The sequence below is a fragment of the Mya arenaria genome, chromosome 7, assembly GCF_026914265.1.
Source record: "Mya arenaria isolate MELC-2E11 chromosome 7, ASM2691426v1".
Taxonomy (NCBI): Eukaryota; Metazoa; Mollusca; class Bivalvia; order Myida; family Myidae; genus Mya; species Mya arenaria.
This window is the reverse complement of record NC_069128.1, coordinates 28851585-28865148: the sequence shown is the minus strand read 5'-3', so window position 1 is coordinate 28865148 and position 13564 is coordinate 28851585.

The following is a 13564-nucleotide window of genomic DNA, read 5'->3' as shown; positions in this document are numbered from 1 at the left end:
AAAACAAACAAACAAGAAAAAGAGGCTGTAAAAACGGTTAATCTGTGAGAGTGCAGCATTTATCTAAACTGCACGAGCGCATCTTTGCATGCTAATGATTGATGGCTTACCTTAAGAATTCTGTTGTCAAACGTTCTTTTATTTCATTTGCAATGGTCAATTTCTCGACAGCCCTTCGTTCTCCCCAATATAAAATTGCTATCCGTCCCGGAAAGCGCTTCTTTATTTCATTCGTTCAACAGAAAAAGATGCGTTTACATAACTGTTACAATGAACTGCCAAAACAACGTAATCCTTCAGGAGGCGAATTTTGAAATATATCCGCTTATTATCTTTGGAATTTGGCCCACGTAATTTAACTCTACATTAAAGAAAGTAGTAATCCATGTGGAATACGCCGAGTATGATACATTTTAAGTGTCTTGTTTGCCTTGCCTTAGGGATGCATATAATTCAGGCCTTCAAATAAACTTCTTTAAAAAAAATAGGAGAAAAGTAGGAATAAAATTTATCAAAAAGTAGAAGAAAAGTAGATAAAAATTTGTTATAAAAAGTAAGAGCTTTACAAACCTTTGGGCAGGACTTTGTATTACTCACAGACATAAATTGAAAACCAGAAAAGATCTTAAAAAGATTGCATAGACTGGTCTTTTGAATCTCATACATTTTTCACCTTGGTGTGATCATGAAGTAAGCAGCCACACGCCCCCAGTATGCACCCCATGTCTGTACAGTCTCATCAAGATGATTCCAGTCCTCTATGTACTCCCAAATGAAAAGATCCTACAACCACACTACCATTTTCTATTTATTATAATGTAATAGTGATTGTGAAATACACAATTGGATTACAATTGGACAATTGGACCAAAAAGTATGAAGGGAGAAAAAATAAGGAAAAAGTAGGAAAAATATGGACCGCCCGTTCGTCGCACTGTCCGTTTGTTAGTCCACGTGTCCTGCCTCAATTGTATTCAAATTTCGATCAAACTTCACTGAAATGTTATTAATCATGGGAATGCTTGTCGCGCTTAGCATTCGTGTTCTCGAATCAAAGGTCAAGGTCACACTAAGAGATCAAATAACTACCGCTCTGGCAAGGTCGAATCTGGGCAGTTGTTATGTTCCTGCTAAATACGTGTACCCCATAGTGTATTTTTATTTCACAATTATAACCGAACTGTATGGGCTGACGTTGCCTCTGAACATATTTTAATTGTTAAGAAAAAACAAACAATGGTTTGGTTAGAGTTTAATCCTTTACAAAAGCAGGTACGGTAGGCGAGCTTTTCTAATTTATATTTGTTATTAGGCTATATGTATTCTGTATTAAGGTTTGAATCTACATATCTAAAACTATTCACCAACTGACTAAACAATTGGTAGATTCGTCGCCTATTTCGTAATTAGGGTCTGGTGAATGTATGTTTAGGCCTAATATCACTGGTTTTCTTGAATCTGTGTAAGGTGTGTTGCAACGTTGATGTCATATGTTCCAAGCGACGTGATACATTTTTACTACGCAAAAATAGTGTCTAATGACAACACCAAAGGCAGCATGTTACCTTCTTTAAATATATGTTTATATAATAAAATACCAAAATGGTTTTATTGTACTACAAAAAGAGAAAAACTTTGGTTCACTGTTTATTTCAAAATTCAGTTCGAGGCGATATATGCATTTTAAGATGACTAGACTTATCATGTATATTTGAACATATCGAAATATTAATGGAATAGTCATATACCAGAAAATAACCGATGCACATAGTTCAAATATAAATAATACATCACTGCACAGTTCAAATATAAACAATACATCACTGCACAGTTCAAATATAAATAATACATCTATGCACAATTCAATTATAAACAAAACATCTATGCACAATTCAAATATAAATAATACATCAATGCACAATTCAGATATGAACAATGAATCAATGCACAATTCAAATATAAACAATACATAAATGCACAATTCAGATATGAACAATGGATCAATGCACAATTCAAATATAAACAATACATCAATGCACAATTCAGATATGAACAATGAATCACTGCACAATTCAGTTATAAACAATACATTAATGTACAATTCAAATATGAACAATACATCACTGCACAATTCAAATATAAACAATACACTAATGCACAATTCAAATATGAATAATACATCACTGCACAATTCAAATATAAACAATACATTAATGCACAATTCAAATATGAACAATACATCACTGCACAATTCAAATATAAACAATACATCACTGCACAGTTCAAATATGAATACTTCATCACAGCACAATTCAAATATTAACAATACATCAATGCATAATAAAAATATCAACAGTGCATAACTGCTGAATTCAAATATGAACAATACATCAATGCATAATGCAAATATGAACAGTACATAACTGAACAATTCAAATATGAACTACAGAAATTATTAAATAAATTAACAATATCGTTCGTCTGCTACTCAAAAGGGGAATACTTACACCGAACAAACGAGAGGGATTTATATAATGTCGTTGTAAGATAAATACTTTTTACCTAATCATTAAAGACAGGGACCTCCTGTTATGCACGATGTGTGAGATTGTCTCTTTTCAATATGAATTCAACATAACAATCGAATATAGTACATGTTTTTTTTTGAGTTATGGCCATGGTTTACAATTTTGTGCACCGCGACTGAAATACTATACCAGTGTTCATAATACCTTAACGGTTATCATCCATTAAAGAAAGAGAAACCAGTTGTTGTCTGCACAAGAAATACCAATGTTTAAACGAATATCACTTCAGTCCTACTGAAATAAAACTAAAGAAATGACGACAAGCAGAAATGGGTCTTACATTTAATATGACGTCAGCAAACAATATGACGTCACAGTTCTCCTTTCTAGGGGGTAACAAGTAAAGGTTTTTACCGGCATGGGTACATGTAAGGTATTTCACGCACATACGCACGCAGCAGCCATGCACACACCAGGCAAAAAGCATAGCTAGAAGACCCATTCGTACTTGTCACATATCCAACATACTTCAAGTGTTGCTTTAAAGGGGCTGTACTCCGTACGATGAAATAGCGAAAAGAAACGTGAAAAATGTGATTGGCTAGTCGATGTTATCACGTGATATTACCAAGTTTGGTATATAGCTTAAATATTTCAGCCGTTAAGGGTAAGCCTTCGTAGCACAGTGAATACAACACTGGACAGCAATTTTGGCGACACCGGTTCGAACCCGGTCTCCGACTCGATTTTTTTTTTACATTTTGGTATTTTTTTACAATTATGATATCAAAGAGTTAAACATTTTATTAAATAATTGTCCTGAGATACGTTACAGAATAAACTTTTTTGGTGCCAATCTGGTGTACAGTCCCTTAAATTAACCTTACGTATAGGACGTTCTAACTAGCTAACTATCGGATTCACTAAATGACTAATTAAACAACTTATACTACAGTTATGTTAACTAGAGTTATAAAATATTATAAAATATTGTTGTTATACATCTATGCATATTGCAACATATGCACATTGCTGATATACACCAAAACCAGTGTAAAATTGGAAGGGAGAAGGCAAATATCGCCTTTGGCTGGTGTAAGTGAAAGAACTGCTGTAAAACGCCAAGCGTAATACCATCTGGTTGAAAGAATAAGGAGTTGAGCTATTACTAGAACATTGGTGGTGGTACGACTCGTTATTATGAGGTTTTGGGCCTTTCCGAAATGTTGCCTGTGTGGTATAAGGGAATAGTTGCTGTAAAACGGGTTCGGTAAGATAGAATTGATCTTACTTAAGATAATAAGTATAATATGCTCATCCTTATATTATGTATGTTTATGCATTCAAATGCATTTTCTCATGACAACTTATTTATTTCTATTTGTATTCAACCTACATCGGATCTGTATTATGTGACTTGCTGAAATCATAGTTGTAATTGTGTTTGATAGTATAGGGTTAATTACACCTTTTTGAGGTCGTTACCATCTGCAAAGGCCCGCAAAATGGTTTACAGCGCGAGTGCGTACTCACTCATTTACATGTAATAAAATTATGTTCTGTTCTGTTATTCCTCTTTGAGCATTTGCATATGCTCTTTGAAAACGTGACTTCCTGCCTATTACTCAAAGCCGGGGCCCAAATTATCTGATCTAGCATTTTACGTTACAAGTTATTTTCTAGTTTTACTTGCTCGCCTAGTAGGAAAAAGCTGCAGAATTTATACGTAAAATCTAGTTTCTCAGAGAGGATTTTTTTGTGAGACATGACACACATTTTTGAATGACATGACACACAATAAGTACGCATTCCTGAAGGGCGAAATGTTTTTTTGTTCGTGAATAGTGTTAAACACCACTTTATTTTGTATAGAATTATATAATTAACTTCTTTTAAATTGCTTGATGAAAATGATGCATGGTGTCACTCAGAGTTCAAATATTCTTTTAGAATAAATTGGGTCCCAAAACATTTCAGTTTACAAAAGTATCCACACAGAAAAATTATGTAAAAGGAAGAGTACCAACGCCTAAAATATTAATTATAAGCCGTGGGGGACATTATTAGTGTGTTTCATGTCAATGATGTAACTGATACTTTCGCATCATTCGCAAAGCTGTTCGGAAATTAGATATACATATAAAATTGACACAACATTTCAATTGCGTTCTCACGCAGCTAATGCATGCTCAGACTAAGATTGGGTGTTTGGAACGCCAGAAAAGAAAGTATGTAAAATAATATTAAAAAAGAGAGCTCAAGTCTAAATTATTAATTAAAAACCACGGAAAACATTGTCAGTGTGATTCATATTTGTTTATTGTAACTGACACATTTTTTATCATTATCAAACAACACTTGGAATAAAATACAACTAGTTAAAAAATGGCTCAGTAATTCAACACTGTGCTGCATCAGCTGATGCAATCGCAAGCAAAGAATTGCCAATCAGAATCGAGGGCATGTATGTTTACAAACTACAACATATTCTGAATGTATTATTTTTTAAAATATTTTTTTAGCTTGACAAGATTAGGCAAAGCCGTAATTTGGGGAAAAAGGCTGCAGTTGGAGATAACAGTGGTATAGTATTAGTAGTGCTGAATGGAGTTAATAATATTATCAATTCAAAGGAGAGTGCTGTGGAAAATGAGTACTGTGCTAGTAAATATTGCGATGAGAGCATTTAAATAATTGTTGAAAAAACGTTAATTGTGATGCGAGTCGAGGTGAAATAAAGGTCATGTTGATGTCATTGAAATTTTTGATTCCGAGGACGACGAGAATTGTAAGGATATTACCAGACTTTCGTTTACCACAGAAGTTAGGAACAGAACTGGGACATGTGTTACAAAGTACAGACATAAGGTCGTATTGTACCTTACAAGAACGAATATTGAAATTAGTTGAAATGACTGCCGGGGATAGCCGGGGATTTAATAACCAGTGAAATTAAGAAATGAAACAGGTGCTATTTGTAACACATGACACACATTTTTGTAATTATGCATTCCTGATCGGCGAAATGATTTTGTAAAACTATTATTTTTACAGTAGTGTAAAATGGAGTGGAGTGGTACTCGGGTTTTTGAAAATTTACTCATTTTTGCGAGTAGTTGGTAGTTATTGCCCTTGGGTGGGGCAAGACTCATATTGTATAATGTATTGATCCTTTTCGATGTAAGTAAATGAATTTATAATGGTGTGAGTGTTTGCAGTTAGACATAAATGAACATTGCTGTATTTAACGATATTGTTCTTTATAGTATAAGGGAACCAATCTTGCATTGCACGACGTGGAATATGGAGTATGGTTATTTTTCTTAACCATGATCGCTGGATTAATAAGCGTGAATTTTACAGTAAAATTACAGTCAACCACCTACTTAAAATGTTATATATCAAATGACAACACATTAAGTTGTTATATTGAATTTTTTTGCCTTGAAAAAAACTAATTTAAAAAAGACGTCTGTAATCTTTATTTCATTTGCACACACACATATATATATATATATATATATATATATATATATATATATATATATATATATATATATATATATATATATGACCGTCTAAAGCCAACAACCTCATCAAAATGTCATCAATCAAATGACACTCGTCGAGATGCTAAATTCAATTCTAAAAATACAGGAAACGCCTTAAATCGAAATTGTTTTTGTATGAAAAATAACATCTTAAATAGAATCCCTTACCTGCGTTCAAATGGGTCTTTAAAGACTTCATTTGCATTTAGAAAAAAAACCTGAGCAACATCCGACCCCCTCTGAAGCCCGTAGAGTATATAAGTCGAACGCAATTTTGTTCGAACTAAAGCTTTCGATAACTTTACGAAAAACTTAAAGCAAACTATAACTTTTCGAAAAACGTACATCAAAATTACACTTGTAAACATTTACTTTCGTAAGAGCATGGACAAACCGATTAGAAAACAGTTTGGTTTTAATAAGAATGTAACGGTTAAGAAACATGGGGAATACTTAAATATATACGTGAATCATAACGTCTATGAAAACGGCGAATTGTAAAGGACAAATCGGGATCCGTATGGTTGACGTGGAAGGAAACGCTACAGCTGAAAGAAGCGATCGAAGCTATAGAGGAAGAAATGTTGATGATTGAAGTAAGTCTGCTTTCATTTTCTTAACAAGAGCCGTCGTAAGACAGCGCGCTCGACTACGCCGCTTTTACTTAGAAATGAATACAATAACGATGGAATATTACCAAGTTTTGTCTCTTTATGAAAAACCTAACTACAATTATTCGATACATAAGGTGACTTTGATGCTGCCCTCCCACCAGCCCACCCGAACAATGACGCAAGTCATTCAAATAACTTGATTTCCCATGATGAAAATGTGGTTAAGAATATACAAATATGCCTTTCAAAAGATTTTTTTTAAAAATCAAGGGCCATTATTTGTATTTAGGGTAAAAAAGAGTTATGTTTCTTGTTGTAAGATGGTCGAAAATAATTTTGAATTTGATTAAGTGCATTGAATGAACGGTATAGAAGTTTTAAGGATATGGAGTTATGTAACCTCATTGAGTGATGGTCCTGAACAATTGTGTGAAGTATTAAGTCAATTGAACAAAGGGTATAGAAGTTATTAATAAATATCCCAACCTGCCCTAAAACTTTAACCTTTTCTATAGTCAATCAGGGGCCTTAATTTGTGTAAAGAATAATATGGAGTTATCTGTCCTCATCATGTGATGGCCCTGAACAACTGTGTGAATTATTAAGTCAATTGAATGAAGGGTATTGGACTTAAAAGTAAAAATCCCAACTTGCCCTAAAACTTTAACCGAACGCCGACGCAGGGGCGAGTAGTATAGCCCACCTATTCTTAGAATAGTCGAGCTAAAATTAACTAACTGTAGAACTAGCAAGTTCTTTCATATGTATTGATATTTCATTATATGTAGTTGACTATTTTATAGAAATAAAATAGTTTTTAAAGCTGTAGCCTATTTTTATCAACGTAAACATTTTTGTATTATTATAACATTGGTTTCATTCCAAGTTTTGTTAAACATGTTTGGTTATATTATATCTTCAACGACAAAGTATTAATTAAACAACCTCTTTTTAGGGATTCTCTTGTGAGAAAACTGCGGATGCCAAAGGAGGTACACCCGCTGTTTACGGTAGAACAGATGATGCACCCACTGCTGTTGGGAATTCAGATCCGACTAAGACTAGTGCAAAACGTCATTACCCATATAAGAGACAGCAAATGTACACAATACACGATGGATGATGGTGTTATGTGCAGTAGTGACAATTCACGGATTATAAGATGACATGTTACATTTCAGAAGCCAGACAGTCCGTTAAACTGATCAAGTGTCCATCCTGCAGAAAACACTTCGTCACCATTGAGTCCTTTTTTGAATCACTAAGTAGTATTTAAATAGGTGTAGCGATCTTTATAAAAACTAAGATTTGGCTCCTACGGGGAGCGATCTTTGCTTTTCCTAGTAGGAGGAGCAATCTTTGCTTTTTGCTACCGTATAAACACAATACATGGGTCTATGGGAAATAACTCGTACAATGGAGTACATAGGTGTATACAAGAGTGACGTACCTGTGAACTATGGGTTCTCGGCTTAGTGTGTCATATGAAGATGGGGCCGTACTTTTGTCGAGAGCCGTTTCGGGTGATATGGTATGGTTTAGTCATTGTTTTTATAAATGAAACGGTTGTTTATGTTTTGGCTTCATTGATGTCGAGTTGGACCTACCATCAGTACTACCTACTGCGAGTATAAACACAATATTTGGTGTATGGGAAATAATTTTTACATACGAGTACATGTGTGCATACAAGAGTGACGTTAATTTTTCTTGTTTTGAGGGCATTTTTTTTCACTTTACTTGCCCATAAGAAGAGAAACACTATATAAGCTTTCAGCTTTTTTCAATTTTGTTTTCAATGAAATGATTAGTTATACCTGTTAATATGTGTGCATTATTGTGTTTTGTAAATGTGCTTACATATGTTTTGAAAGTTTTGCATTTACTTAATAAATACAGCTCAAACTAATCTTGTTTTGGCTATACAAGAGCGTGTTAGACATGACATACTTTTAAAAGTATATTCGACCTACTATCAAATTTTGTTTAATATCATGTGATATTTCACACGTTTCCAGAAATGACTTTTATTATAAAATTAATTTATGAAATAGCGACACTGACATTCAAAATAATTGGGGGTCATATATCATTACAAATCTGGGTTCCAAATCAGAAATATATGTAAATTATATTACCGTTTATGAAAAGCGTTATTATATCATCAAATAAAATTGTATAAACATTATATGGTAAATTTAAACATTACATTACCGTGAGAATTAAACTTCTTCGTTAGATATGAAAGTATTACAATTTAACATACCATCATTTTGAAAAGTCACTATGATAACCCTTTTTAATTGAAAAATAAAATTGTGTTATGGTTACGGGGTGTCTCACATTTATGATTTTTTACCTATATATTTACATCAGTCTACTTGCAACCATAGTTAAGCAAGGATAGTGAACCAAAGATGGCTAACCAGCATTTTAGCATTGTGTTATCGCAGCTTTTAAAGTGTCAAGTAGAAAACAGCATGTGACATGTGCCTCTAATCCCGACCAGTCCGCTACTATACCGGTAACAAAACTAGACGTGTGTGGTTTCGGGTACAAGGTCATATGTGAGGAGACTCGTTATACCAAACCGACTGTGGTATACAGAGGTGACGACGCTGGATTAAAGCTGATAGAGTGTTTGTTAAAAGCACAAGATGAGATACGAGATATAATATCACACGTGGAGCCGATGGATATTGGTAAAGAACATGAAAACCTCATAAACAACGCTAATCAGTGCTGCATGTGTAAGAAACCGTTCACCATTAACGATAAGCGGTGTGGAAACATTGTCAGGCACCATAACCATCTGACGGGGGAGATTATCGGTCCCGCCTGCAACAGTTGTAATCTCAAGTGTAAACAAGCCAAGTTCATTCCGAAGTTTGATGAGTCGGAGTTACCTGCTAAAGAAGAGTTTTATTCCACGATCAAGAAGGAACATATATCTCAGCAGGGACTATGAACATGCCAGAACCGTGTTTCATAGGTTTGCCATGTCATCGTTGGGTGAATATCACGATCTGTACTTGAAAACGGACGTTGTACTACTCGGTGATGTTTTCGAAGAAATGGGGTGAGAAAATATACCAGGATCCATAAACAAGGAGCCGTAAACCATAAGCCATAAACCAGGATTTTTTAAAGCAAAGTTGGCTGTTATAAACGGGGTATTCATGTTGTCATCGTAACCGCCTATATATTATGATTTTTTTTACCTATATATTTACATCAGTCTACGTGCAACCTTAGTTAGGCAAGGATAGTGAACCAAAGATGGCTAACCAGCATTTCAGTATTGTGCTATCGCAACTTTTAAAGTGTCAAGTAGAAAATAGCGTGCTCTGTCACAAGGGATGTTTTTTTTACGATTTATCAACTTATTTATTATATTAGAATTAAAATATCGTCATGGTTTCATTTTGGGTTTAAAGCGGAGCTAGCATCGTTAAAAGAACAAAATACAACAGCAAGTTACAGTAACTCAACAAGTCAGTTGATTTCACTGTTATTGAACCGACTTGAACCATACATCATTGTTGAACAAATTGATGACCAAACCGTAAGGGTCCAGCCTACATCTAACATAAACAAAATGGAACAGCAGTAGTAAGTGTTTTCACAAGTTCACTTTTTGGAATGTGTTCAAAAGATTATTTATTGGAATGTAGCAACCATATTGTGTTATAAAATATAGGCCTTAATGTTACTAAAATATAAGCCTTAATGTTACTAAAACAGTAAAGTTGTTTAAAACAATTTGTAACACATAACATTTAAACATGCCATTATTTACAAACAATATCTAAAATGTAACTGAAAACATTTAAAAATTTCAATCAGTATTTGTTATTTAATAAAAAAAAATATCAAGAAACAATTTTTATACAATCTATTACTCTGTCCTATGTTTTTTATAGAGTAATGATATGAACCCGACAGTTTGTGTGCAAAGAATTGATGACACATAGTTTTTAGATGAACCATTAAGATCTTTGATAAGTGATTTTACTTATTATGCTGATGACATTTAATGATAGCATGTACAATAATACAAACCACCATTTCCTATTTTTTTACACAACAAAGTTATTCTACATGTATTAGTCTGTAATGATTTAAAAAATGTTATTCTATGTGATATAGGATATAATTTTACAACATTCATGCAACACATTAATATATTGTATGAACGTTTTACAGTATTAAATTATTTTACAGCTATTAAGCAGCATAAAAAGAACATCGCAGGACTAAAAATAAGGTAATTTTGTTACATTTTCATAATTAATGATTTAAAAAAAAAATCATGAAATTATATAGATATTGTAATTCACAGTAGAATTTCACTGATAAACACAACACCAGTTCTATATGTACCAAGACACAGACAATAATATTAAATATTACCATTGATAAACTGATTTGAAATCAAATGATGTAGATTTAATATCAGATATGTTGTTAGACATTTAGATTAAATATCAGCTTTATCAGTCTGCTATCCTATTTATTATTTCGTTTGTGATCCTGTTCATTCAATACGCAATATATCAAATGACTTCATAGATATTGGTACACAAACATTTTATAGATATTGGTAGACAAAGTACAACTGATAAACACAACACCTAGATGAATCAGTATCCGGCAATTATTAAATCTAGTTACTATTGATATGTTAATTGAATGATGATGAACTGATTTCAAATGATATATGGTATTAACTCATTTTTGTTTTCGACCTTGTTCTTTGACTTATTGATTCTGTTTCAGTTTCAACAACAGCAGTGACTTCATCTGTTGCAACAGCTGCAACTACGTTTTGTTCCTCATCAATTGTCACAACAGCTACATCCTCATCAACTGTCACATTTTCAATGTCATCTCCTATTCTTGTTGAAACCGTACTATTCAGGAGAAACGTGGCATTAACTAATTTATTTATTTTTAATTTTCCGTCTAAACACTATTATTATTAACACCGTCAACAGTACACTGGTACCAGCTGTGACTCCTGTACCGATGACTGAAAACAAAAGTAATTGTATGCATTAAAATATTGTCCTGTATTAATACATTTTGAAGAAAAGTCACATATCCACATAAAGGTGATATACTTTTCGAGAAATAGTTTCGTTTTCTTTTTAATAAAAACTTTCGAACACCTTTAAATAAAGGCAATGAACACACCACTGAGGATGAATTTCGGCTTTAATAAGAGCATTTCTGCAAAGAAAAATGGGCAATATCTGAATGTATACATAAATGACAACGTTTTTGAAGACGGGAAGCTGGTGAAGGAAAAATCTAATTTCGTGTGGTTAAAGTGGAAGGAGGCCATTGCCTTAAGGGATGCTATCAACACCCTGGAAGAGAAGTTGATGCGCGAGGAAGTTGGACTAATTGAACAGCACGTGGTAAGGTTTGCTTTTTTTTAAATTACTATAATACAACACAATAAAGTATGAAATACTATGTGATTTATGTAAATTAATAAGCATCGTAAAATGATTTTTTTTAAGAAAACCCAAGACTAAGTGTATATTTATATTTATTTTAGGAGACTGCTAACGTAGGCAGTGGAATTTCTGCAGGTGGTGGAAAAAGCAAAGTATGTGCTACGACGAGTGGAAAGCGCGTTAACCCGTATTAAGATGAATGTTTTGTACACGATGTTCCTCTAAACAATGGATACGTGTGGCATATGCAGCAGTGGAAGGATAACCGTCTTGAGACAATCTGGGTATATTTCTTCTGCTAGAAAAGCTATAACACTTTGTCGCTGTTTTCAATGTCGAAAATACTTTATCGCTCTTTTTACGTGTGTGGAATTAATTTATGATGAAGGACTTCTTGACGTCGTTATGTATTTACCTATAAGAAATAGACAACATGGATTTACCGTTTTACGGGAAATAGTTAACGCTCCTATATGTGATTAAATTTTATAGCAATAAAAACATGTGTGATGTTTTTGACACTGGAGACTGTCCGTCAAAAATTTTAATAACATCAAATAACATGTGTTTTGAACGGTTACAGCGATATTTGGAAGAAAACTTTTCATTTATTTTGATACAATTTTGTTTCCTAATTTTAGTAGGGGTATTTTGTTGTTTTCATCTAGAGCCAGAGAAGACTGTGCTGCTATTGTTAAGACTATTTGTAAACTCGCTGCGAGCGAAGGATTTTGTGTTCATGAATATGTATTCAATGAGTGTATGCTAACTGAACCTGTTGCACGTGAATGTGATAGCACATCCTAAATGTTTTGTACAGTTGGGTTTCATTGTTTTATTATTATTAGGACATCTTATGTTAAAGTGTAAAGAATGTCACACGGGTGTGTATATTTGTATGTATGTTTTTTTTTCGAGTAAAACGCGGTCATAAAATGCTATCCAAAGAGTTTAAAGATGTCGCTTGGTTTCAAAAATGTTTAACCTGTCATAATCTAGAAGTATGGGAAAAAACTGATGTTATATTACATGAGCAATAATGTCCTACGTAGAGAATAACATGCGATTTTGCTTCTCACGTATAAAAAGACAAAGGACCTATTTAGTAGAACAACGTTTATCTAATAAAGTCACTGTGATTAGGATATGCGCGAGTTGTGGAACTAATGTACAGGATTCCTTGTTATGTTTTGAGGTTCTTTAACACTAAATATGGATGACAGATGGCATTCAACCAATGAGAATCTAAAATAAGTTGAGAGGAGGAGCTTTACTTTCATCACGTAGTTACGACCCCAAAAGCATTTTCATTTTTGGGAGGAAAACGATTCAGGATGAGCACTATGAAAGTGATCAAGGATAATTTGAAGACTATATACTGCGCTCCGTGTAAGGTGTGGATGACG